The sequence below is a fragment of the Hipposideros armiger genome, unplaced genomic scaffold (genome assembly GCF_001890085.2).
Source record: "Hipposideros armiger isolate ML-2016 unplaced genomic scaffold, ASM189008v1 scaffold_422, whole genome shotgun sequence".
NCBI lineage: Eukaryota > Metazoa > Chordata > Mammalia > Chiroptera > Hipposideridae > Hipposideros > Hipposideros armiger.
In genome coordinates this window covers 1,129,982-1,157,503 of record NW_017731772.1, presented here as the reverse complement: position 1 = coordinate 1,157,503, position 27,522 = coordinate 1,129,982, and the positions used below count along the sequence as shown (strand labels likewise).

Below are 27,522 nucleotides of genomic sequence, written 5' to 3'. Positions count from 1 at the left end.
AGTGCACCCATCTGGGGTACGGGACCCTGTGCTGCCTTTTCAGAGCTGCTCTCCTTGCCAAAGCCCTCTTCAGCCATGGAGCAGGGAGGTGGCACAAAACCAGACAGCAATTCTGGGATAAAGACAGATGAGGTCTCAGTACTACATCCCCCGTGAATTCTTTTTCTGCTGCTACAACTGGCAATATATTTTTGAGTTTTCCCGGAATGTCTTACAGTGGAAACCATTACAAATGAGATTTTGCTGAACTTTCAGTATGAACTAGGAAACCACGGTGAGAAATAGTCCCACCATTTTGGCTGTTTACTTTTCTACTACACCCTCATTTCCTAAATCCTTTCCAAAAAAAAAAAAGAAAAAATAAAGTTTTATACCATGGCTTCAGAAATCAGGTTAGCAAGGGTATCATTCCATTTTACAGCATCTCTCACGGGAACATAAAAATTACAGACATAAACACACAGGTACACATGCACACACACACACACACACACACACACACACACACACACACACACACACACACTTGCTCAACTGGAAACTGAGCCCCAGAATTTACAAACTTTCTTTCTAGGATCTGCCTTCATTCAGGGGCCCATACAGAACACCAGTGTTTGCCCAAATCATGTTCTGCGGTCCATGAAATATTAATAAAAGTCTATAAGGAGGGAGGGAGAGTTCTGTAATCAGATTTGTAGTTTTGCTGAGGACAAATCTGAATCAGAGGCTGGAAAGGATCACTTAAGTATTGTGCGAACCCCGCCAACTATTCAACAGCCACATCTCAAAGTGATTTTGTTGTTCTCTTTCTATTCATTGTGACACATAAAGCTCATGAAGCGATAACATTGTTTCTTTGTTTAAAAAATAAAAAAGCCACTGAGAGAAAAGCCAATTACTTGTGATGGTGATGGAAGTGAAGAGTAAGTGAAGAGGCCTGGGGAAGTGTTGGTTGTTGGCCAAATACAGATGCCCAAGGAGGAAATTATATTAAAAGGACTATCTGTAGGTTGAGAAACTCATGACCATTTAGGGAGAAATTGCTCATAAATTTCAAAGGACTACTATATAATCAAAATGGTCTAAATTTCTGGGCATCGTGAAAACAAATTGGACATGACTGTGGATGACATCTGAGCAAGACCCTGTTGTATATATGATGGAGGAGAAATTTCTCCCATGAATGGGGGCCCATTGGCTTAGGCTCTAGAATGAGCGGCCCGGGGGCGCTGTGATATATTAAGGTTGGAATGGTGTTCTGTCTGACTGGTAGTAATGAAAACTAGGTATTTTAATGACTGGGGTTGAATTTGAGATCTAGGCACCCAATATAACCTCCACATGGATTCACACACTGGTTCGAGTTTAGCTTTTCTAGAACAGCCTCTGACGGCAGTTTAAAGTGGGAGGCTCTGGAGGAGGCGCTCTTTATTATCAGGTGCACAACAGAACCGCTGGATCCTGAGACAACCTACAAGACAATGGAAAGGAGAACAGATGGAGAGGAGCCAAAGTGCACTGAGATAAGTGAGGCCCCATGGACTTCAGAGATATGGATGTAGTTACTTTCTAGGCAGGAAAAACTAAAGGTAGGGGAGCCTCCGAGAGAGCCGGCCCTTTCGGTCTCCTCGTGCACGGCTCCCCTGGGTGACTCATCACCTCTGTGAATGCACCAAGGACCCATCTCCACGCTGACAACGGATCACCCCGGACACTAAGAAATGTGTCCACAGTCCTCGAAACAAACAGCTTCCTTGTTCAAATCAGGCAAATGTCCTTTTAATTCATGCTCTTATTTAGTTTACAGAGTTTTTGTAAAACTCCTTTGTCACTTTTTAAAGATTTATTTTTATTGAGCTCCTGGAAGGATCACCAAATCTCCCTAAATCTCATGGTGCTTCAACTACTAGGAATTTGACTCTCCTCTCTGCAGTTTTGGTTTCCCACGGAAGACAGCCATTTGGAAAAGTCACCAGCATGCAGATACATGCTTCAAACCTTTCTGGCTGCACAGCTAAGGCAACACGTAGGTGTGTTAGTCGAGCACATCTTGTCCTGAGACTAGAACTGATTTCTACCCAGAGTGGCCAGCAAAATGCAGAATCTTGCAGGTTAGCTCAGACCCTGCCATCTGGAAGGCCAATCACAGGTCTGTCTTCTACATCAGGTTCAGACAGAGGCAACAAGCTTATTAGTAGGTACACAGCTGGCCCCTGTGGACCTGCTCTTTCTAAATGTGTGGACAATCAATCCAGAGAGTTATACAGATGGTGACAAAAGGTAGCCTGCATCGGGTCCTGCCTCTCCATCACCATACATCTTGGCCTTTTAACGGCAAGGAATACTTGCGTATACTAGATTGGTGGGATCAAGGAAAACTAGAAACAACAATTTTTAAAAAAAAAAAAGCCAAGACAGAAGAATTTAAGTCTGAAAAGGGAAAGTTGATTAGGGGGAAGCTAGAAGGAACTCAAAAGCCACCCCATTTCAAACTCTTGTTTGAAAGTAACTATAGACCATTCATATCAGGTGTCAGCCCTTAGAGAGGCAGTTTCGTTGAGTCCATCACGTTTGTCATTTTCCATGTATCTAACACAGTTCACCAAGAAAACTGTACCTGCCTTCTTGGGGCTCCTCCCTCTTGCCCCCCCTCTCCACCCGGGCCTCCTAAACACAGGCCACCAATTTGATGGGATATTTCAATCCCGGCTTTGATGAGGAGGGTCACTTTGGCACACAGGTGATTTCCTTGTAGATTAAGAACATTTACTTTCTTCCTGCTGGATCTCTCCCAGAGATACCATCAAACCTCTACCTACGCAATTAGTTTTCACAGGTGGCTGTTTTGCCTGCAGTAAAACTACTTTCTTTCTCCTTCTGCAAGTCAAAGCAAAGCGAACGCACATGAAAACATTTCAGATATGAAATAAACACTTTCATACAGGCAGCTATGATGCAATGCATCTTTTCTGACTGACCCAAGTTATGGAATGAACCCCACACACCAGGATCAAATTCTGGGAGAAGGAGCGGAATGCGATTTGGAGGGGAGGCCGGGCAGAAGGAGGGTGAAGAGGGCTAGATGAGGAAAGAACGAGAAGCCACAATTTATACTGGTTCATAGTCTATATGGGTCTTCTGAGCTTGTGTCTCCTTTCATAAACTCTTACCGTGGAAAGTCTGTACTCACCAAACACAGAGCTGAGAGTGGAGGCAAAAAAGATGTTCATGCACATGAACAGAAATGGCTGATCAGGCGGTTGTTTGTTTGTTTTGTGCCTGTTGCACCAGTGCCGTTTCAACATGAAACTGGAAAGTTGCGAGATGGACTTGTTTCTCTGGTCCTTTTTCTAAGTACAAAGCTCCAATGTTAGAGGCAGCCATTTCCAAAGGGAAAAAATTCAATGTCAACATAAATCCCTTGAACTAAACATCTGTTTAAAGTGTTTCTAGGGCAGGGGTCTAAAACTGTGAAACACTAGGGGTGCAGACATGATTTCTTTCGCAAGGTCTCCAACTATAGCGGCGTGCACAGAGCCCACAATATTGTTTAAACATCTGGCCCACTTCCCCCCAAAGAAAAGGGCTGATAGGGTGGGTTGTGGAGGCTTTTTGTTTTAACCTCTAACATGATTTTGTTATTTGTACAGCCTCTAAAATAAACTAATGCTAAACAAGGTGTTTTTTCTCTCTAATGTATCGTTTAAAGGTGCATGTTTCAACGGTATTTTGAATGGCATGAGGGGGTTTGTTTCGCAAAAGCTGCCAACTCAAGGATGTTCACGAAGAAATGATTGTCATCAGTTCTTCCCTGTGAAGAAAACCTCCTCCAGAATTTCCACTTCCAGCATTCTCCTTCAATGCTCTGACAAAAAAAGTATGTCTCCTTCTATACCCGTGTTTGCCTATGGAAAAAAGACTGTGCTTAAAATATGAAAACATAAACTCATTCCAAAAAGACGGGAAAGTAGCGGGGGGGTCAATTTGGATGCAGCTCCCCTGATGTCCTGTCTCAAGCTCCTTATACACATGGAATTCAGCCCAAGTGACATCAGAGGGGTCTGAGTGGCCAAACACAGCTCTGCCACCCAGATTCCTCCCATTTACAGTTCAAATCACCCAAAGAATCTGTGTTATGTAGTCATTATAAAGAACAATTATGGACCTACACTATCAAGCTCGTGACTGAAGAGCTTAGGGACAGCAAGAGGGAAAGTGAGCCCCCAGACAAATGGGGGAGGCTATCCAGTAAAAGCAAAAGCAAAATGGTTCAATCTCTGAACCCAAATATCAGAGTCTGAGCTAAGGGTGTGGCACTTACTAATTCCCCACTATTATTGCTCCTGTGTCATGTCTATACCCCCTAAAAAAGGCAACCCTAAAAAACTCCCAGTTCAAGTGAGAGTGATTTTGCTGACATAGGGTGGAGCAATATTCCATGGCTGACAAATATAATAAAGGGATTACAGTTTTGTTTTGATTTATTTTAATGTACAAAGGAAGAAAGAGGACAAACTTCAAAGGTTTTGCCTCTAGCCCAGACTTCCGGCCTTAGGGGAACAAATTTCCCAGTGAACATTATAGAAATATAAAAGTGCTCATTTAAAACTGGCCAAAAACTGGCCAGAAAAGAAACGCAAATAGATATTCCTACCAAGACTAGTTATATATTTTAAAAAGTCAAATGCGTTTTTTCCTCCCTCTCTGCTACTAGGAGAGGGGGTCCTGCCCAGATAACAGCCATTCTTATATCCAGAGAAGGTTATTTCTATACTTAGGTCATTTTTATTTTTTAATTCAAAAGTACATTCAAAATAAATAAAATTCAAGGAATAAAGAAAGTGACTAAAAGAGGTTAAACAATGTTATCAAAATAGAAAGACCAAAGGAACCCCTATCATGTCGTGCCTAAGAACTTTTAGGTAAGAAAAAGGCATATTATTCTGGTTTCTTCAGGAAAGTGAAAATAATCAGTAATGAGTTTTTATGTATCTGAGGATTATTCAGCTTGTAATAAGACATTTTCATTAATTATCCAAAGTCTCTATTTTGCTATGTCTTCTGCTACATCATACACATACTCTTTCCTAAATCTGTCTCATTTTCAACAATTTCTATTTCCAGGAGATTAAGAAGGAAAGAATTTCAGGGTCCTAAAAAGATGAATTTTTAAATTCTAATCAGAGAACGTTAGGGCCAATAAGAAACTTGAAAGGAAATCTGGGCTATTCCCCCACCTAAGGCAAAGACACACCTACAGCAACTTAAGCAGATAATCATCTAATCTAATTTTAAAATAAATCAGGTTCCATAAATTACATTCCTGTGCCTGACACCCTTCTACACACGAAATTCCTTTTCAAGCTACAGCCTAAGCACATTCACATTATCAACAATGTTAAGTGAGCAGAAAAACAGATTTAGTGAACAACACAAGAAGCTCTTTAAGATCAGTGGTAAGAATTACTAGCCCAAAATTGATTGATTTCAGCCAGGTAGATCTGGGTCCCAGCAATGTCCTTTGGGTCAGGATTCAGAGCAAAGATGTTTTCCGCCGTGGACTGGACAGTATATCACATTTGCAACTAGGAATCTCTATCTATCTATCTACAAACCATAAACTGTATCCAGCTATGAAAGAGGTTACAAACGTCATGTTTGTGTCCCACCCCAAAAAAATTCATGTTTAAGTCCCAACCCACAATATGATTATATATGGAGATAGGGCCTCTACGGAGGTAATTAAAATTAACTGCGTAAATAAGGGTGGGGCCCTGATCGGATAGGATTAATGTTCTTTCAAGAGAATATACTAGGGATCTTACTTGCTCTCTCTGTGCCATGTGAGGACACAATAAGAAGGCAGTGTCTAACAGCCAAAAGAAGAGGCGTAAGAATCAAACCCACCTTGCTGACATCTTAGTCTTGGACTTCCCAGCTTCCAGAACTGTGAGAAATAAAGCTTTGTTGTTTAGGCCACCCAGTCTATGGTACTTTGTCATGGCAGCCCAAGCAGACCAAGACATGGGGCTATATTATGAACACCATCGAGGTGATTACATGTCCCGCTCTTGAGACGCTCATTTCTCTTCCCTTAATATCTCTGAGACAGCACTCCTCTCACTTTTAGGATGACGCCTTCCAGTTTATTTCTTCACTTAACAAATGTGTACTGAGCACCAGCTATACAGCAGGCATTGAACTGGATGGTAGAGATACATTTGTTACTGAGTTTACAGTGTAGTGGGGGGAAGGAGAACTAAATGACCGATTCCAACACTACACAATAAGTCCTAGGACAGGAAAGTACAAGGTGCTGCAAGAGCCCACAGGAGAAGCAACCATCTCAGACAAGGGAGGATCAACGCACTGCACTACAAAATGTCTCAGATGCATCCAGAAGGAAGAATCAAAACTAGTGAGCCGAAGGATGGAGGATGGGGGTCTTGGTGGGATGACCGGGACAAAGGGCTGGAAGATGGGTTCCTCGTCCATAGTCACTCACTCTAGACCTCCCTCAAGGATCCATCTACAGCCCTCAGGTTTTCTCTAGAAACAACCCCTCCCTTGGCAGCTTCATATACTGCCAAGCCTTCAGTTATACTCAGATCTGTATTCTGAATCATAACCTGCCTCTTGAGCTCTAAGCACTCTTTTTAGCTGACTGTCAGTCATTTCAGCAACATGTGACCACTAGCGTGTCTAAAAGCCAAGTCTATCCTTTCCTCCGATCTGTTCTTCCTCTTGTATTGCCCGCGATTGTGAGCAGCCTCGGCCTTCACCCAGTGGTATAGCCATCTTCTCCTCTTCCCTCTTCCGTACTCTTCATGTCCATCCATCCCCAAGTTCTCTTTTCTCAATATCTCCAGAATCTGTCCATTCCTGTTGTTTCTGTTCTCAGTCAGATTCTAAGCATCAAATCTGAAGACTGATTTTTTTTTTATTTACTATTACAAACAATGACTTGACACTTCACTGAACCGAAAGCTCCAATAACCCACTAATGAAAACACAAAATCCAGACAGGAAGTAGGAGATTCCATCATAGAATCCAAACAGAGAAAAACAGACAAATGAACACAAATTTTGAGCTCTGAGCTTCCTGGCATACAGGGAAAAGAAGAAAACTAGATTGAGTATACAATTCTCATCATAGGGGAAAAGAGTCATGCCAACAAAGCTGTTGCCTGGAAGGGATTTCTCAGAGAAATAAATTATTGGGGGATTGACTAAGGGACACTAAACAACATCATGGGAAAAAGTGGTTTTCATAAAATAAGCAAAGGTCGTCTGACTATGGATCTTATACATATAAAATGTTTCTTAAACACTTAATTTACAGTGAAGCCCACCTAAGGTTAAATCATAATTCTGCAAATGCAGTCTATACAGGAATACAGTGAAATGCTTCTTATAGATCATCATGAAAGGGTTTTTGATCATCATGAAAGGTTAATCTGTTTCTGAGGTTATCGCTGTAAGCACAAATGCCTCAAAGGGACGTTTAATCAAAGCCATATTCATAACTGAGTTGACAAATTAATACCAAAAGTGCTAGAATACTAGGCTACTTCTCGTATTTTCGTATTTCATTTCCTCAGAAAGGCTTTTCCCAGAGAATCTTAGCTAACAAAGACCATCATACCCTACCTCTAGTTTAATCAATATACTTGTATCATATCATTTTCTTTGTTTCCTCATAGCAGTTACCACAATCTGAAATTACTTGCTTATTAATTTGTTGATTTGATTGATCTTTCTCCCCCAATAGAAGGTATGCTCCCTGAGGGCAGAGATCCTATCTGTCTTGTTTACTATTGTATCCACAGCCCTTAGAATTGTCACTGGCATGTAGTAGGTGCTCAATTAAATATTTTAAACTAATGAAATGAATCAGCATGTTGTCTATGGCTTTTTTGTTGTTGTTGTTGTTCTAAATCTGTATATGCTGTAACCTGTATAAGTGGAGAAGACAATGATAATTTTTTTTTTAACGAAAATTTAAAAGTCTGGCTTAAAATGCCCTCCTCCCTGACTCCATTTTCTCCCTTCTCCAATCCATCCTCCATTTTGCTGTCAGAATTGTCTTCTAAAAGACAATCTAATTATAACTGCTCAAAAACTTGAAGAGCTACCCACTGGGAACTCTTTATCGTAGCAACTGAAGACCTCAGCAACCCTAATCTTCAGCCTAGTCTCTTACAAGTATCCTCACTCCCCCACACAAGCTCAAATTCCATCCCCCTCCCCCTGATGCTCCTGACCCCCCAACCCCCAGCATGCCCTAGCCCTACCTAGTCCCAATGACTTACCTTTTCTCATGCTATCCCCAGCCTCCAGGACCCCCCATTCCTCACATTCCTGTCAGATAAAACTGTCCTCATCTTTCAAGCTCATGTCTTGAGTCACAAGAGCCTTCTTTAGAGTCCTGTGAATTCCTGAACTCCCTCCTGTGCACTCCACTAGCACTCTTTATCTATCTGTATGGCATTGTCTACCATCCGTTTTATATGATTTGGGCAGTCAGTTTTATGTTCCTGTTTCCACTAGTAGACTAGATTATAAACGCCTTGAGAACAGGTATCAACACTTTATTGGTCTTGGTGTTTCCCCAACCTTGAGCACAATGCTAGTCATATGTTAGGCACTACACAAATGTTCACTGAATTAAACATCTGCATAGTTAAAAGAACTAACTCTTATGCTGTGTTAATTGACTTCAAGGTTTTTTTTTTCAAAGATGTGTCAGAAATCCACAGAAAAACAAAAAGTTGATATTTTGACTATTTTATACATTTAATAATAACAATTTGAGATGCTTTGTATATAAATGACATTATATTTCGATACAAAAATTTCCTATTGTTATTCATTCTTGAAAAACACAAAAGTATAGAAAAATGTACATCTGCTTTCCTAAACTTCCTTTCTGGAAGTTTCCATCCGCCGACAACAGATGGAAATATTCATTTAAATATATCCGACCATTGCGGCAAAGGGGCTAAAGAGGCACTGACAGTGCCTGCTCTGATTTCAATTTTATCCAGTTGCAGGCCGAGGTACAGCACAACTGTTTACTAGATTGGCAGTAGTATTAATGTCCACTTTACTAGCTAAGAGTGTTACATTAGTAACTGTTGCACATAGCTCTTCCATTGCAGGAAAATTATTTAAGTGATACTAGAGAAACACATATTTTTTCCTAACAATAACTCATGTTATGAAGCGTTCCACTATATTAAGAATATTTCCATAGAGTTTGTCCATAGGCTGACTTTTTACTACTTAACCTGACATCACACAGAACGCCGTATCTCACTCTGTGCAGATTTAACATGATTCAGGGACATTTTCATCGGCGCTTGCCGATAGAAAGGCATTTTATTGTTATTAGCAGTTTCTTTCCTCTCTTTTTTAACATCACAGAACACTTGAAAATCTTATACTGTTTTGAAGACGTCTCCTAACTCCAAGGACAAGGTTCAGAACTACAATTGTGCCATTTCTTCATTACTTTCAGCCCCGCTCCTCCACCAGATTCAGTTTGCCAAATGACAACAGCATTTCCAAATATACTACCAGTCAAGAGAGAGGCCAGTGAATGAACTCTTGCATCTACATCTGTCAGGCTATTGAGCGATAAAGCACACAGGCTAAGGGAATGGTATTGAGACATATGTGCTCTTCCCGTCTGCACACGCTGCAGCAATGCATTTCACACATATGATATGTCTGAGGCCTAATTTTACACACGAAGAAGAGAGGCACGCGTGCCAACACTCAGCACAACTCACACCACACAGGTCTCACAAGTGGTGGCTTTATGTCACATATGCCAATCAATCCGTCCAAATTTTTTTTCCTTGTGAAGATAATTAAGGCATCAAATAAGATCCCTTCTTTAATCTGAGGACGTTGGCTTTAACTTTAGGCTAACAAAATCTCAGTCACACTAAAACAGAGCATCGGGCAACAAATTTGTTTGCCTTATCCGAACTTGTAATTTTTACATTTTAACCACACCTCAGCAAACTAAAGAAAGGAAGTTGAACTGAATAAAACAACACAGTGGCAAGCTATGTATATTAATTTTACATTCCATATTTTGGAAGGGCAAATTCATTATTTATACAGGTGCTACCTGACCTCTGTCCAGAGAGATATTCATTTTAACCTATTAATAAGCACACTATAAACAACAATGAAAGTTACGTGACCTTACACAGCTGTCTCAGGCCTCCATACTTCCATCGTTAAGGAAACTGTTAGATGACCCTGTTGTCAGAACACACTAAATCTGCCTGAATAAAGAAAAACAAGACTTTTTCTCCAAAGGATAAAACAAAACTCCTGAGCAGAGTTGTTGCTCCCACTGTAGAGTTACCATTGCTATTTATCATTTATTATTTACCTATGTTTTTTCATATAAGCATTACAGGAAGCTTTTATGCTGCTTGTGACACATAATCACTTGCTTACTGCCAAGGGAAAGACTTTTTTCTCCAGAAAGACAATCTGTGCACACAGTAATTTGAAAGACAGGATAGGAGCTGCAAGTGTTTTAATAGCCCATTATCAAAAATTATCCCTTGGCTATAAAATCCCCAGACCATTGGCTTGAGATCAGCTCAAAGAAAAATGAGATTACAGAATTTAATCTAGTGAAGGGGAGTGAGAGATGAGTTTTAAAAAGCCTTAGATCACAAAAAAAAAAAAAAGGCATAGGATAGAAACGAGATCAGCTTAGATTAAACCTTCCCCCATGTTTACCTCATACAAATCTGACATGTTCCAAGATTAATTTTCATTTTTAAAAGTATTCTGTTCCTTTGCGGCATGTTAATAAAGAATGGGGAATGCTCAAAAAAAAAATAGTATATAGTGAGGTGACAGGAAACAAAACAGCATTTTGTCTTAAATTTGCACAACCTAATTTATAGCAATAAAGCAGAACCTATGAGTTCTGGTAAATGTCAGGGCCATCATGTCCATTACATATGTGAGTAGGTATGAAGCAGTCTCCATAGGCCCTTCAAAAATTGCACACAGCCGCCCTAATGCAAACCAGAAGTCGCAGACTGCTGGATGAACACTCGGATTTGTTCCCATGTGGATATTCAGAGAGGGTCTCCTCCACACCCACCCCATCCTCTTTTATGTACGTTGCAAGGGACCAACCAGAGGCCATAACCATGGAGATGGCTCATGAGAAGACAACTCCCACCCCAACAAAATCTGGCCCAACCCCTGCAAAGAAAAGCACCCGAGTCCTGTGGAACCTCCCCCTCTCCCCCCAACCTCTGCTCTCTTCTCCCTCTTCTCCTCCCCCCTCCCCTCCCCGCGAGCATCTGCCTTGCCCAATCTCGCCTGGGCCAGCTCCAATAACAACATCTGCTTGGCAGCTTTTCAAGCCCACGGATAGTTATCTAACTGAGGCTTTTGTGCTGTACTGTTTATTCTATGTGAAGAAATGCCTCCTTAGTTGAAAGAGTACTTTAGAAAAACTGTGCAGCTATTAGCAAGTGAAGCACAAGGCTAATAACCCCCACCTGCTCATCAAATTAATTATGACATCTGAGTCATTATAACGCAGAAAGAAAACACGACTGCAGATTTGTCACATGTAGGAATAAACATGTATTAGGACCAGAAGAGAAAAAAAAAATCAGACCAAGAAACTCAGCTGGACAAAACACATGCTTCTACCTTTCAGAGGCTGAAAATATGGACCTTATCTTTCCAAGTGAACTGACAAAGGAGTGGTTGGCCAGACAGCCACACTATTGATAAATGGAGCAAAATGAGATAAAGTCAGGGAATATGGAACCACAAGGAAAACACTTAAAGAGTCAATAATTATTTCCTTAAACAAACCAAAACGTTATACAAAGCCATCCTGCAGAGAAAAATTTGCTGTTCACAGTGAACGTAATCCATTCATTTCGTCCATCTTAAGTATGCTCACAAAGACCCAGGATAGAGGATTTTTCCCCCCTAGGTACCGAAGAATATTTTAATGATGCTAATAATTCTAGGAAGAAAATACATGAAAGAAAATAAAAACTTGTCATGAAGTTACTTAACCTTTAGTTTTATGAACACATAAAACCAGCATTGTTAAAAGGCAAATTCCATTTGGTAGCTATAAAAAAAAATTACATTTAAAAAGTCAGACACTTAATATTATATCTCATAGTCATTGCTGTTTTGCTACTATTTCATAGCACTGAAAGTACCAGGTTTTCATTATATTTTCAATAAACTTGAAATCACTACCAATCTCTTATTTTTTCCATATATTTCTGACATTTACAACTATGCCATGTATTTTTAAATATCCTATTCCCAAACTTTAGATGTTTTCTAAAGTGATTTAGAAATAAATACAACTAAATTTTAATAAAAGTAACATTCTTTTAAATAGAACATGAATTAATAGATGATGAACCATCCAATATATAGCCATGACGTTTTTTCTTGCTGTTATATTAAAAGAAATAAATTCTGAAAAGATATTTGCAATAATCACAATAAGTCACTATTATTTTTAAAAACTCTCCTACTTCAATATTGGCAACTGTAAATTTAAAGCCTCTTCACCTTTCTGCAGTATCTTCATTATTGAAGGAACTTTTTTTATTCTTTAGGAATCCTTGTGCTGCCAATCAGAAAACACAAATCCTTCTTTAAAAGCACATTCATATTTTGCTAAATGACATCAGCCTACTACATTTTCTATTCTACCTCCAGGAAAGTCATCCCACTGTAGCAACAGCTATAACCAATTCTTGCAAATAAATGTTTTCCATTCTGTTTTATAGAAGCACAACCCACAGAAGAGTTAATTTTAACACAGAACATGTGAAATTTATAAATCCTTTGAGGTTTAACATAAAATAAAAGCAAATCGCAGGTAGCAATGCAATTCGTATTTTTCCTCTCTGTAAAACAATTTTGTATCAGAGTCTAGCACTGAGTTGATTTATGTAAATGTGTTCCTTAACCTCAACTTCAGATATAAATCCAGAGCAAACATAACAATGGCAATCCTGACACTCTACTTTGCCAAAGCAGAAGATTTAGTCAGCCTAGGCTGAAAATGAATTCGGGTTATACTGAGTGTCAGTCCTAAGACAAGAAGCCATGCGCAGCCAGAGCAGGCCAGGGAGATCACTCATTAACTAGCCAACCATGCTACTGAGCTTTTGCACGTCTGGAAAAACATGTTCTCGGTTTTAAACCTCACAACAGCAAGTCAAGGAACTCTTTTTAAATGGGTGAATTTTCTGTTTCTTTCTTTTTTTTTTTTTTTAACACATCATCAATCCTGAAAAGAAATTCGGCTTCTGCATAACTCTCCACAGATCGAACTGGAGTAGGCCTTGCATCCTTTCAGGTCATGGGGGCCAGCGCCTGAGGAAATGGACTCAGGGCTGTGAGGAGTTAAGGCCTCTCTGCTGAAAACAACCTTCAAGTTGCTTTTCACAACAGGTTCCCGCAATGACTAAACTCCTTTAGCATGATAGGTTACAGTTATGTACTCCAAAGAAGCAGCATGACTGTGGACTATCCGGCCACAGATCTTCACCTGTGTCTCCTGAGACATGCGCGTACACAAGTTACAGCCATGCTACGCTGGTCGGGGAGGCCCTACAGAAGTCGGTCTGCCCAAGCCTGAAAAGTCAATAATACACGATTTTGTGGAAAACTATCCTTAGCAAGCATCAGTATTACTGTCAGCTTGGCTTTGAAACTTCTCAAGGCATGCCAGAAAGAGGGCTACATACAATCCAGCAGTTTCCAGATCATACACGGTACAGAGATTCTCGCAGCCACTTAATCTCAGCACGCATCTCCACCCCTACTTCCTTCCCAATGGTATGTGGTCTTGAAAACACAAATGTTCACGTTTCCTGAAGCTGAGCTGCAAAGGAAAAGTCCCCTCCCAAGAGGCAGAGCCGCATGCTTTTGGTGCCCCTGAAATTGTTCACTATCGTACAACATAATGTGACACTCACCACAATTAGCCACAGGGAAATAGTCTTTTTTTTTTCACCTCTGATGTCATATAACAGATAAAGACTGCGATTTGAGATCATATCAGTGAGCCATGTTATCTACAAACAAAGTATTTTAGGAAGAGTTTGTTAAGAGGGCCACCATAATGCAAGGCTAACTTAAAGTGTCTAAATTGCACGTGTGTTCCTCTAACTCTCATCTTAACAAATACTCTAGTTGTTGAAGAGTAGAAAATGACAGACGCAAATTATTTTTCAGAAACTAGACATTTTCACTTGGTAGTTTTTCAAGTAATCCTTTCTTCTCTCATTGTCTCCTCCTCCTCTCTCTGGCATTCTTCTTACCACACACACACACACACACACACACACACACACACACGAAGACATCCATTAATATTAAGAACAGTTTTCTGTAATGTTTTTCAGAATTTCTCAGGGGCTTCAGAGGGCTGCAGCCATGCCAAAATTACTAGCTTTCCTCTAGTCAGAAGGGATGTCTTTTCAAAGCCCAGCCCTCATTTTTCAGTCTGATGTAAGTAAATTTACCTCTGTGTGCTGAGCTGAGCAGCTTTTCTTTGTCGTTTTTGTTTTTCTAATAGCTGCTGCTCTGGCAGAGCTATTCATTTCAAAGGGAAGTTAGAAGCATTCTTCACTCTTCCCCTTTCAGATTATTTGCAGTTACTGACTCTTCTGAAATCTTAGATTTGAACAGAAACCTAAAGCATAGCACCATTTTAAAATAGCAAATCACCAGCATTCCTGGGATCGCATTTCTCTAGAACAAGTATTCAATATGAGGCACAAGAATTAAGTCTAAATAGGCTAAAATTCATGAAATAAAGACGGAGCACTATCTTAAAAAAAAAAAATGGGGCCTACTATATTCTGATAGCATGCTGAAGGATAATCTTTTGGAAACATTGTTTAAGCACCACCAGATAAGAGTTGGTAAAGTTGTTTGCTTTTTAGCTAAATTAAGTGATTTCTTAAGCAAATCAAATCAACTGTACCAAGGCAGTTAACTTTTAGAAACATTGTTAGGCAACAAATGAGAAAGTGGAGTTTTGGTTTTCAGTTGATTTATTTCATGAGAAAATCAAGTCAACTGTCCCAGGGCATTAAGCTGGTAAGGTCTACGATAAAATCCAATGGATGAGCCATCACTAAAAGTTCTTAATTTGTCCACGCCTCAGTCTAGCCAATGGGCCTCAGTTCGTCATGCTGTTGATCCTTCTGATAAGAGTTTTACATGGACTGGGCCAAGATGGCCTCTCTGAGTGCACCAAACTCTGCAGATTCTTCATTTCTGTCTCCAGAGTTCATTATCTTTCTGGTCATCTCATGTTGGCTTTGTTTTTATGAACTAACATTCACCTGAACACACCTGACTTCGTAGTGGTTTGGGGGTTTGGGCAATTGTCAATCTCCAAATCATAGTAAGAGACATAATGAAGGGATATCATACAGTAGGAGTAAACCGCAAGGAGAAAGTACGTGAAGACATGGTAAGAAACCCTGCCAGGCCAGGAAGGCTCTCATGACTACATCCTGAGTCATCCCATTCACCTTGAAGAGTAAGGAATGTGTATATAAGTAAAAACCTTATTATATACTGCGGCTTAAGTCCTTAGTATCTTAATTTCCTCATTATGCATATTTACCTAAAGGGTCATGAGTGTGACACCATCCTACATTGCATACTAAGAAACTGATGCAACATTAAGCCTGCAGGAGGAGGGAAAAGACACGACACTCTTGGGGTAATTTTCAAATGGCACTACATATAGAAACATACTGCAGTGAGAACTAACTCCTTCTTTCCCTCCTTTCCCCATCCCTTTTTTTGTTTTTTACATTTGTATGAATTCGGTAACCTTGTCTACCTAATCCTGTGACACCTAATGAAACCAAAAGACCAAAAGTTGTTGACGTTCATATCCCCACCAGTATACCACAAACTTCCTTGAAACTAGGAAGAAAAAAAAAAAAAATTCACAGCCAAAAATGAAGAATCTCTCAAATGCATACTATAGCTCAACCAATTATTAATTTGCACCTGTAATGTGAGAAGAGGCTCACCAAGAATTAAATGGCTAGGTACTGCCGATCCACTTTTTTAATTAAGTCAAAAAGTTCTAGGTTTAACGTACTCAATTCTTGAGTATGAGGCGGAGAGCCAAGCACGAATTTCCTGTGGATTTGAGGCATTTGTAACGCCGAAAACAAACAGTTGGGGAAGGATCCTCTACTGCGCCCCAGCTCTCAACTACCTGTTGGGTGAATTATTTAATGGTTCTGAGCTGTAACATGGGAACAATATCTATCTCATTGTAGTGAGATAAATATTAAATAAGATACTGTAAACAAAAGACAAAAGTGCTAAGTAATTTACAAATACGAAGTATAATTTAAACCCCTTAAGAAATACATTCACATAATCTACATGAAATTACCTGCAGAGCAGTATGGTTTGGAATTCAAAGGATGGAGAGGAGGTGAATGACTGGAGAGGGTGGATTTGTAATATTTACCTCCCTCAGAGAAGGCTGAAAGGTGGCGTGTCCCGGGCATTTATCTGTGGGGTCAGACAGGCCTCGGATTCATCCTGCCTTTGCCACTTCCCAGTCGTGTGATCTCGGGCAGCTAGCTATTCACACTCTATGAGCTCTGATTTCATCATCTTTACATGCAGAATAAAAATACCTATCTTATAAAAAAAGTTGGAATGTTTAAATAAAATAGTATACATATAAGCTCCTGACTTTTAAAAATAATATTCATGCAAGGGAACGTGGAGCATGCCAAAGATTTCTTAGGTACTATTTATCTTCCACATTGTTGTCAATATAACTTCATGCAGTTAACCGTCTAAATATTTTCAAGTATTCTAGATTGAATTCAGGTTATGTGCTTTTGGAAAAAGAGCATCTTTTCCATATCAAGCAGCAATGTAGCAAAGGAAAACTACTTTTGTAGAAAGCTTAGGAAAGAATAATTTATCAATTTAGGAAAATTCTTTATGGTGCTATAGAGAATTTTTTCTTCTAATGAGTTACTACTCTAATCCACCAGAATAAACAACAACAACAACAAAACCTCAAAATACATTTTAAAGGCAAATAGGGTATTTTAACCTTCTGAAAGGATAGGCTGCTTTATACATTGTATTTTGGGGACTTTTTTTTAAGTAACAAGTTTGTGCTTATCTTGAAAATAAAAGAGAAAGTAACTTCCCAATAAACAGCTTTATTTTTGGCTCTCTACAATTCAGAATTTTGAAGGGAAGTTTTCAAACCCCCAAAACAAGTGTAACACACATGATTTGCGGCAGAATTCATTTTAAATATCTCCAGGCAATATGAACGCATGCACACGTGTGAACACACACGTGCGCGCGCGCACACACACTAAAATTTTTGAATCAATAAGTCATTTGGAAGAATCTCCAGAAGTGTGCCGAGGCATGTTTTTGGTGTTTTGCCAAATTATGTGCTTCTGTTTGTGGCTTTCAAATATGGATTAGACAGACGCACAAGCATGAACTGCTTGGCAAGTAGCGACAATGGTCTAGTCTGAATTTAGTAATTTAAGCTTTTCATTAGTCCTCTTAGGTGAAAGAAAGAATTAACAACAACTTGTTTGAGCTCTATCTTTATATCCCTTTGTCATCCATTCCTGTTCACTTGCCATAGATTAGAAGCCAAAGGAATTTCAGATGTCCTCTGAAGATAGACCTAAAGCAAGGGCTTCAAACAAGGGGTTCAAATGTCAAGTACATTTAAACTGGAACCTGAACTTTTGTTCATTGTTATTCTGAGGCTATAACTCTGCTTTCCCAAGTTCCTCAATGAATGTGAACATCCAGCGTGCCCTCTTTTTTCTGACAAAGAAACACAGATAGGAATTACCTAAAGAGGTACAAGTTCGCTTGAGATTTCTGTTTCTCACGTCTTGAAATTATCATACATAAAAGTAGGCTTCTCCGTGACAAAGTGCACACAAAGACATGTCTGTCTCCTGTGACTGTTTCTGGGGAGAAGTTATGCCCTTGCTGGCCTGCTTCATACCACAGTCACACTAAACTCCAAAGTCAGCATCTTAAGACCATGAACTTAGGTGCTAAATTCAGAAACAATTCCAAAGCAAAGTTCATCCCAAATTCTGTCACCACCATCCTGATGGCCAGTAGATCTTTCTCATTGGTACCAACAAAGTAATCATTAGAATTGCCAGCCCTTCTCCAGATCACTCTAGAGAACACCAAGGGAAAGTTCAATTGACTTGTAATATTTGACATTTTCTTCTGTTTGTGGTTAAGAATAATCTTGATGTCCAATAGAAAAGTTCACAGGAACCAAGAGGTAAAAAAGATTAAATGCCGACAGCGGTCCATTGTTAATTGAGTCCCCTGTGTGAAGCTATAGGATTAGTTTGTACAGCTGCCACTATTTGTCATAACACGCTAACAAGATACATATGTTCCATCGAAGTCTTATTTGGGACCTCCAAAATTGGGCAGTCCCATGTTCCAAAACACATGTAGAAGTCAACAAACAACACTACAGAGAAGGAAGACCCGTGCATCCCATCTGGTGGCCTCAATGGCCGAGGAAAGAAAAGATGTGAGCCTCTGAGTGAGTACAGCCTAGAACGTTTACACTGGGGGGTTAGTGAGCAAAACATGAAAAAAAAAAAATGAGCTAGGCATTGGAGCGGGACTCTGTAAGGAGCATTACTAAGGTGTAATGTTTGGACTGTTTAGTGGAGAATTTAGACCTTTAACCCTGACCTGATTTATAAGTGGTGACTTTCTCTGGAGAAAGTGAAACACTAGGACTGAGAGACAATATTGCCAGTCAGGCCATGAAATGAACCATGTCATTTGTCCCTTGCACTTTCCAGCATTAGTCTGCTCTGTGTATAAACTAGAGGTACACTGAGAAAAAAAAGAACATGTCAACTAACTTTAGGAGATTTTCAGTAAAACATTAAGATAAACTAAAAATCCAAAATAAGCTCAACACAAAAATATTATAAGTGCTATGTATTAAGCAAGGTGTTAAGAATAAGTCATATTTCATATTCACAGAAATTTTTCATTTTAGTGAAGAGAATAGAGAAAAATACATACATCTATATATTTACATACATCGATATATTTACATACACATGTATATCTATATGTATGTATGTATATATATGCAAATGTATGTATGTATATGTGTGTCTATATGTACACATATAGACACACATATATGAGTGTGTGTATATATATATATATATATATATATATATATATATATATATATATAAAGAGAGGTAGGGGAGAGAGAGCTTACAGCTCACAAAGCTCTTTCACACACACTATCGAACTTTATCCTCTGGAATAACTGTTAATACTAGCACTATTTTACAGACGGTGAAATTAAAGCTTAAGTCTCAATAGCTGATAATGGAACCAAAAATGCAAGCCAGGTCTTCCTAGAGCCCTTACTTCTTCAATGATAATAGGAGAATACTATATCGACTATTGATCACCATGAGGAAAAAAGTATATCATGCCTGAAAACTGTGAATCCTATTTTCAAGGTAAGTAACTATTTTCTCAAAGTTGTACCACCTTCCCATTACCACTCATACAAACATTTTCCCCAAGACTCAGTTGCTAAGATTGAAAGCTTATTGAAAACCCAAATCAAAGGAAGATGAAGTTCACAGTGATCAAACTGTCTCCAAAGGGAAGGCAGGCCAAAGGGCACTTCAAGGAAAGAGTTTGGAGGCAGCAGGGATTGAATTAACTTACCTCAGCAAACAAAATATAAATTTAGTTTGATGTACGTTGCTCATCTACAATTCAATGCACCTAAGAAATTTTCCTGGAGGAATATTTACGGCAACATGTACTGCTTGTAATCTGAATTTGCTCCTTCTACACACTGCTTTCATACTTCCTCTCCAGTTCCTTATTGTATTAGGAGCTGGCTAAGCGGCTATCTTGAACCTCAATGGAAGGTGCAATTACCATAAAGCTCCCAACTGTAAACAATGGTCTTATAAAAATAATGCAAATTCCAGAGATAAGAATGGTGTTTAGATTCCTTTTGCATATTCTTCATCTAAAACAATCCTCCTTCCCCCCATGTCTCTGGTGCATTGGATTAAAGCATCAAAATACACTCTCAACATAAGTAGCAGGACTGCTTTGCTAGCAGCTGAAGTGCCGTTTCCAACCCTATTATCTTGATCCAAGATGGTACTTCAAAATGACACACTTTGGAAATGACAGGTAAAATCCAGTATTTTATTTCCCCGGGAGAGAAATTAATCTGAGTCCCGTATCCCTAGTTTAGTGCAAAGTCTGCTAAAGAGGTTATTCCCATCCTGGATGAGCCTCACTAAGTCAGTTTAAGAGCTGATCTAAAATAACAGTTGAACAAAATTGCCTATGTCCGAATTCTGATTCCACCATTTATTAGTTATGTGACATTGGACATATTATTTAACCTTTCTGCTTCTCGGTTTCCTCACACATAAAAAGGAGATAATAAAGGAGCTTGCCTCAGAGGGTTAATGTAAGGAATAATTAAATATGCCAATAGTTGAATGCGCACGCGCATGCGTGCACATACACGTACACACACACACACACACACACACACACACACGAAAGTGTTTCGGAGGGTTCTCACAGTCACCCACCTCCTCCTTCAAGGCTTTACTCAGATGTTGCCTTCTCAGCAAGACCTACTCTAACCAATTTTAATACTTCCATCTTCCCTATCCATGTACCCCCATTTTACTTGTTTTAAAACTAGACGTAAAACCGTATTTCCCATACGATCTACGCTCCTGTGTTCAGTGTTCAATTTGTAACGTGCCTTAAAGGAACAGGGCAATTTACTGGCTAGTCTCCTCCAGTAGTAACCAGTTCACAAAGAATTCCCCTCCTACCCCAGACAGTGTCAGGAAAGGTGAGAGCTGAAGGGCGTCTCAGGGTGAGGGCACAGGAGGTGGCTGCGGTCTCCGGGAGGATGTCTCTCTTTTGTGAACAATGGAACACTCTCCTCAATAAACAGCAAAACAGAAAAAAAAGTATTTCCTGAGGTATAGGAGAAGGCCTGGGAAGGGTTACAGGCCCAACTGATAGTGTTTTCCTGGGAGGAGCAGCAGCAATAGGCCAGGAAGAATTTTAGCTTTATTTATTTTAGCTTTTACAATGAGAAACGACTTAAGTGTCAGTTGTATAACTAAATAATATTGAAAAGCCTGAATCTCAAAGATATAGAGCTATTCCTAGTCCTACTGTGAAATGTGCAACATAGAAAGAAGTCCGATATTCTCAGTAAACATCCTAATAAAAGTGAGTTACAGCATATAGAAGGAAAATACAAAGGTTAGTCAAATATAGTATCAAGTCTCTGCAAGTCTTTGTGGCATTCATGTAAACTTTTAAGATTTGCAAATGATTCATTTATTCTATTGATTCTAACTTTTCCAGTATGCACCTGACTGACATGTCTTCTCTAATACCTAAATATAAGCACAGACAATAAGCAAAATTGTACATTATTTGGCCAAGTTTCATAAATATCTACAGATTTCTAAAGGAAAAGTAAGTATTTCATCATTCCACAAGCATACTTACATGTACTTAAAGTGAAATAGACAAAAAATTATAAGAGTGTCTGAGAGTTATTTATGTTTGAATAGAACTGTCTACCACACTAATTCTGATGTTTATTTTATATCATATAAGATCCATATAAACTGAATACAGATGGGTGAGAGGATGATTTTCAACATAATTCACCTCTAGTTCTATGATTCAATATGAAATATTCTTCAAATTTATAATGGTTCCCTTTCTCGTACCTCTTCCAAACTATGGGCTCAAATCAATACTATTTTCAAAGTAAAGGTTCTTTTTCCTATTTTATAGCATTGTGATTATTAAAAATATAAGAAGGCCACCTTATAATTATTCTGGAAATTTATTAAACTGCAATATTTCATATGCAAAACAAATTATGGTGATCTATAAATTGCATTGCTTCTTTTTGCCACACTATGTAAGGTGAGCCAAGATGGGAAATTGCATATATTTTTCTAGAAAAGTAATAATCACAAACAATCACAAGAACAGCAGTGAAAACTAAACAAAAACCTGTATTGTGGATGCTGACTTGAACCATGCCAATGAGCATTCAAAGATTAATCAAAGGCTTGACAGTTGTTAACAGTTCAACATGGTTCCCATAATTATCCAATTAAACTTAAAATGCAAATAGCAGAAGTCTTATGGGTTCCATAGAGCATGAATATATCAGGCTGCCTCAGAAAACTATTAACTGTAATGTACTGTCTGCTGAGTCAGAAGAAAGTGAAAGGAGAAGAGTACATTTATAGAGGAAGGCAAACAGAAGAAAAACAGAGTGGGGAGACACGTAACTCAACCACTCTTTATGTGGTCATATAAACACAACAGACAGTGGTAAAATCCAGAAAACAAAATTTAAGTAACAATTATTGTAAAACCAAAAGAATGCAAAGCAATGACTTTACCCTATAATTCCTACTGGCTGCACTCTACCCACAGCATACTTCAACCACACTTTTCTAGCTCGCTGCTAAGTTAGAAACATGGATGTAATTATAGTTGTTGGCTTTTGACTTTGTCTATAAACCATGCAGAGATAAACTGCTATTAGTGAACATACCAACTCCATATAATTGTGTTTTGACATTATAGGTAAAAACAGTGAGAAGGGAAACTAACCACAGCAATTATAAACAGCATGCTCAAGGGCACGTCAGGTCACTTATGACCTTGGCTAAATTGTTGTAATCCCTAAGCTGCATTTTCACACATTCAGATGCACACACACGCATGCAGGCAAACACCCCACACCTGTCTTTTTTACGGAAATGAATTTAGTGAACATAAAAACTAATAAATTATACATTCCTAAATACTCAAAGGAATATACAATGTGTACTGTATGGGTCAAATATCTGTACTTAAAAAAAATCTTATTATATTTTAAAAAGCCAAACGTAAATGTTCGAAGAAACGTTTTTGTAGTTCAGTGTTCATTCTAAAATATTTTACTTTGCAGCTGTATCTACTCAGGGGAAAAGAAGAATCGAGGAAATATGATTCAGGATCAAAACTGCTGCTACTGTATAAGTTGGGTTTAGGTTGCATTATTCAAAGGGTAGTTTTTAAATGCTTACACCATCTACTTAACACTGATAACGTTTTTCCAATAATTGTTCAACTATTTACCTCATTGTATTGGCTACAGACAGAACTATTACATCCGTTTCTTTTCTTTTTATAATTGTCAGTCTCACCCTCCCCCACCAAAGTGGTACCAAAGGGCATCAAGAGGGCAATAAATAGTCAATAAATTATTTATGCATGATTCTCTGGAATAAGATGCAGTTTTGTTTTCAACGACTTTTCCTCGACATTACAAAGTGATCTGTACAGTCAGCAGCAATAAATGTGAAAATTACTATAATGTTCTATGTGGTGGCCCACTTTGCAGAGGTCCCATTTGTAAGTGATGTGCTTTATTTTATGGGATTATTCATAGAAATGGCAAGATATAAACATGATCTTTAGAATGTGTTTGTGCCATTAAAATAATCTCAGATATTTGCATACATCTTAAAAATGTACCTAGTTTTTATTTTTCTCTTAATGTGCTTTTGTAAGTTGGTCTTCTTAAGAAGCTGATCAAGAATGAAAAAGTATTTTTTTTTGTTGTTTTTTTTTTACAGATCAGGAAACATGTTCCTGAAGGTGGGCTAATTTGTCCCAAACTGTAGAGCTAATGAGAAGCCAGGCAGCCAGGACAGCTCCCTGTGCACAGATCCAGAGCCTGGAGACTTGGGTTCAAATCCTGCTCCTCCTCTTACGCACTGCTGTATCAACTTGGAAGCCACGATAGCCACCACATCATGTACTTGTGAGAATTGAATGAGATGTGCTATAGAAAACACTTAACAACACACTACTTGGCACATAGTAAATGCTTAATAAATATTAGACGTTGTGACTATTGTTAATTGTCACTGCTATCTTAGAGCTGGCTAAAACAATGCTGACATGGTTAAAAGATTAAATAAATAACCACATTAAATATCAAGAGAGATATCTTAAGATACCAATACCTCGAGATTAAAGTTGGACACACATTCTAAACGAAAACTGACATAACTCAGTATCACCGTAATTCTTGACTAAGGAGGTGTTGGGGAGTGAACTGCATTGGCTGTTAAAGATTTTCTAACAAAATCCTCACTGATGGTTGTCATCTCACCATTCACTGGACACAGGTTTAAAGAATTTAGATTACGTTGAGAAAAACACTATACAAATTAAAACTGGTAAAATGGCAACAGTGCACTAGTGTCTGAACCCACTTTATCTTGGGGATCAAAGTTCCCCTGTTTTAACTGCCACATTCCAGCCTGGACAGAATAGTTTCTGTGTAACTAACTGGCAAGTCCAGCATCTTGACTGAAAGTTCACAGTTAAGGGCTTTAACATAATGTCTCTAAGGACAATGGACTCCTCATTCAGGGCACAAGCAACCCTGATAGTGTTCGTGGCGGCACAGACTCAAGTTGATTCAGCCCGGGCCTTCTCTGTTCTTTTTATAAAACGTCTCTGAAAGAAACTGGAAGGAATAGGAGGAGAAAAGGATATGTCTTCATGTCTTGCGGGAAATATAGAAAGTCAATATGTTTAACTGTTTTATGCTGGCATCCAGGAACACCAGAGAAAGTTTTGTCACTGATTGTTCACTGAGGGTCAGAACAGCAATGTCTGTGGGACAAACTGATCCACAACCAGGCAGGGAGAATGAAGAAATATTTACAGTGGACAGAAAAAAGAAACCACATAATTATTTCTTCCTCTAGGTAGGGCCACATTGAGATTTGGTGACAGCTCTTTAACTGCTTTACAGGCATATATTATTATAAAATGTAACTTATATCCCTTGAAAATGAAGAAAAGACCCTTTTTAAAAATTGTTTTACTAAGAGAAGCTCGAAGAACAAGTTTTTAAATGGAGAGGTAGTAGTAGTGAAGTTGGTAATATGAGTGAGAAGGGGGCAGTCATGGGTTTAAATCATAGCTCTGTCACTTACTAACTGTCCAACTAGAGATTTATTCAACATATTTAAGCTCAATTTCTTCAACTATTAAATGATGGTAATAACACCTACTTCTTTGGGTAACTATAATGTTTACATTAAGTAATTCAGGCGGCACATCAGACATTCTCAACATGCTGTCATTATTTTTATTATTATTACTACCAATTACTATTACCATAATAAGTAGAATCCCTGTCTTTCTGAAGAGAGAAGGGAAAAGAGATTCACTTCTGGATCTTTCCATCACATTAGCTTTCTCACGAACATTAACTGTTTTCTATAAGAAGGAAATCTATCGTGGCAGGATGGCTCAGCTAAAAAAAAAAAAAAAAAAAAAAAGGAAATCTATCCACTGAACCAGAAAATGAATGAAACATACATGAATAGGGAGTAAGGGAGCTGCTCCCCTGCAAACCCTAGGATTATTGACCATTCTCATAACCTCTGACCTAAATAAAGCAAGCCCCCAAAATTCAAAACTAGTTTTGACTCTGTTCAGAAAAATTCACCAAAGAAAGTATTACGGAAATCAACATATATGTCCTTTGTTCATGGGTCTATTTTCTTCAGAAAACGCTCATTACAGAAAGAACCCACAATACATTTACTCAGGTGTAAGCAGGTGCCAATGAACCTAAGAAAATATCTCAACTTTTCTAAGAAATAAGAAGAAACAAAGATGAAAAACTATCCTAAGACTTGTAAGGAAAACCATGAATTTTGCATGGTGTGAGTGGAAAAGGGAAGGTTTTGTTAAAAAAAAATCCATCATACAGACCATGATGCCTATTCTTGAAGAGCTGGATTACTATGTATGGCTCTTGACTCGCTTAATCCTCTCTTTAAGGATGTTTCATTTTCCCTATGCATCCTTTATGCATTATTGTGGTCTACACAACAAACATATCCAATTTCAGGGTGCCACACAAAAGCACCCTAGAACAGGGTGAAGAGAATAGCAAACAGAACAGGGGGAAACAACACGTGAAAAAGACTGCTTAGTCCAGGAGAAAAGATTGCCTTAGGTATCCCTATAACTTTAATTTGAATGTCAGAATCAATAAATCAAAATTGAAAGAAAACTACTTACAAATCAAAGATCAAACAAATGATCGTTTCAATCCCTTTTAAAGTATGTAACTAAGTTAAAATGAGTCTATCTTTTAACATGCAGAGATCACCCCTCGCTATATAACATTTTCCTGTGTTCTTTCTACCCTAATGTGAATAGAGTAACTTTATCTGCTACAATTAGGGTTAAAAAAGAGCTACAGAGACAAACTACATGGGTTCATATTTGGGTTCTGTCACTTAACTAGCTCAACCGTGGAATTATCATTTATGAAAGGACAACAAAGTATCTACCTCATATGGTTATTGAGGATTAAACAAGTCACACAGATAATACTCTCAAAACAATATCCGATATATAGTAGGTGCTCACCAAATGTTAGCTGGACAACTACGTATATAATAAAAAGCATTGTGGAAAAATCACCACAGCCCAGGAAATCCTACCCACCTTTACTCAAATTATCTATTGAGCATCAAGGTCAATGCAAGGTCCTTTTATTTCCCAAGTTATTAATTCAGTTAGCCCTACAAAAAGCTTTTAACATTATCTGCATTTACACAGAGAAATGGAGCCTAAGGGACTTTACACTGGCTGCAAGTCATACAACTAAAAATGATTTAAAAAAACAACAACAAAAAAAAATAGGTTTCAGACTCAGTACTCCTGTATGACACTGTTTTTCAGAACGCCTTCCAGCAAGACCCCACTCCCTGGGCTCCTAGTCACTTCCTCCAGTTATAATGCCCCATCAGACCGACGTGTTAATTCCAAAACCTACAGTAGATCTGCTGATGTCTGAGGAGATGGAGAAATTAGTGGGTATATCCCTTATTCTCTTCTTCTGTTTGTTCCATTAATTGCAATCATCATCATCACAATGGCCAACAGGTACCCACTATTCCTCCAAGCTTTACCACAGATCATGACTGTCTCACTTCTGAATGGTATGGCGTCCATGCCGCTCAGAGCCCCATGCAATGGCTCCACTTAGGAGCAAAGCCAGAGCTCAGAAAGACATCCTGACATGTTCCAGCTTTCATACAGATGAAAAAATTACATTTGTTCATCAGAATAATCCATTCTCATGGTGTCACTATTTTCTCAGAAATTGTCACAAGTTTTCATAAGTCATTTCCTTCAGATGATGTTTGTATAAACACTAACATTACTCTTTTCACCAAGTATTTATTAAGCACCTAATAGTGATGCTTTTTAGTTAGGAAAAAAAGAACAATAAACATCAGATAATTCTTT

At 38.6% G+C, this 27,522-nt stretch overlaps 1 protein-coding gene across 12 annotated transcripts in view; it reads right to left on the bottom strand.

The window, feature by feature from the left end:
- The window catches only part of NFIB (nuclear factor I B), a 301,210-nt gene that overhangs the window by 167,801 nt on the left and 105,887 nt on the right, over positions 1-27,522 (bottom strand). The window contains exon 1 of one of the 12 annotated variants that reach the window (XM_019664425.1): positions 20,973-20,990. The exons of the other annotated variants lie outside the window; for them this stretch is intronic. The gene's annotated coding sequence lies outside the window, so the exon portion shown is untranslated. Of the gene's footprint in view, positions 1-20,972; positions 20,991-27,522 lie in introns of those variants that run through there. 12 annotated transcript variants of the gene reach the window in all.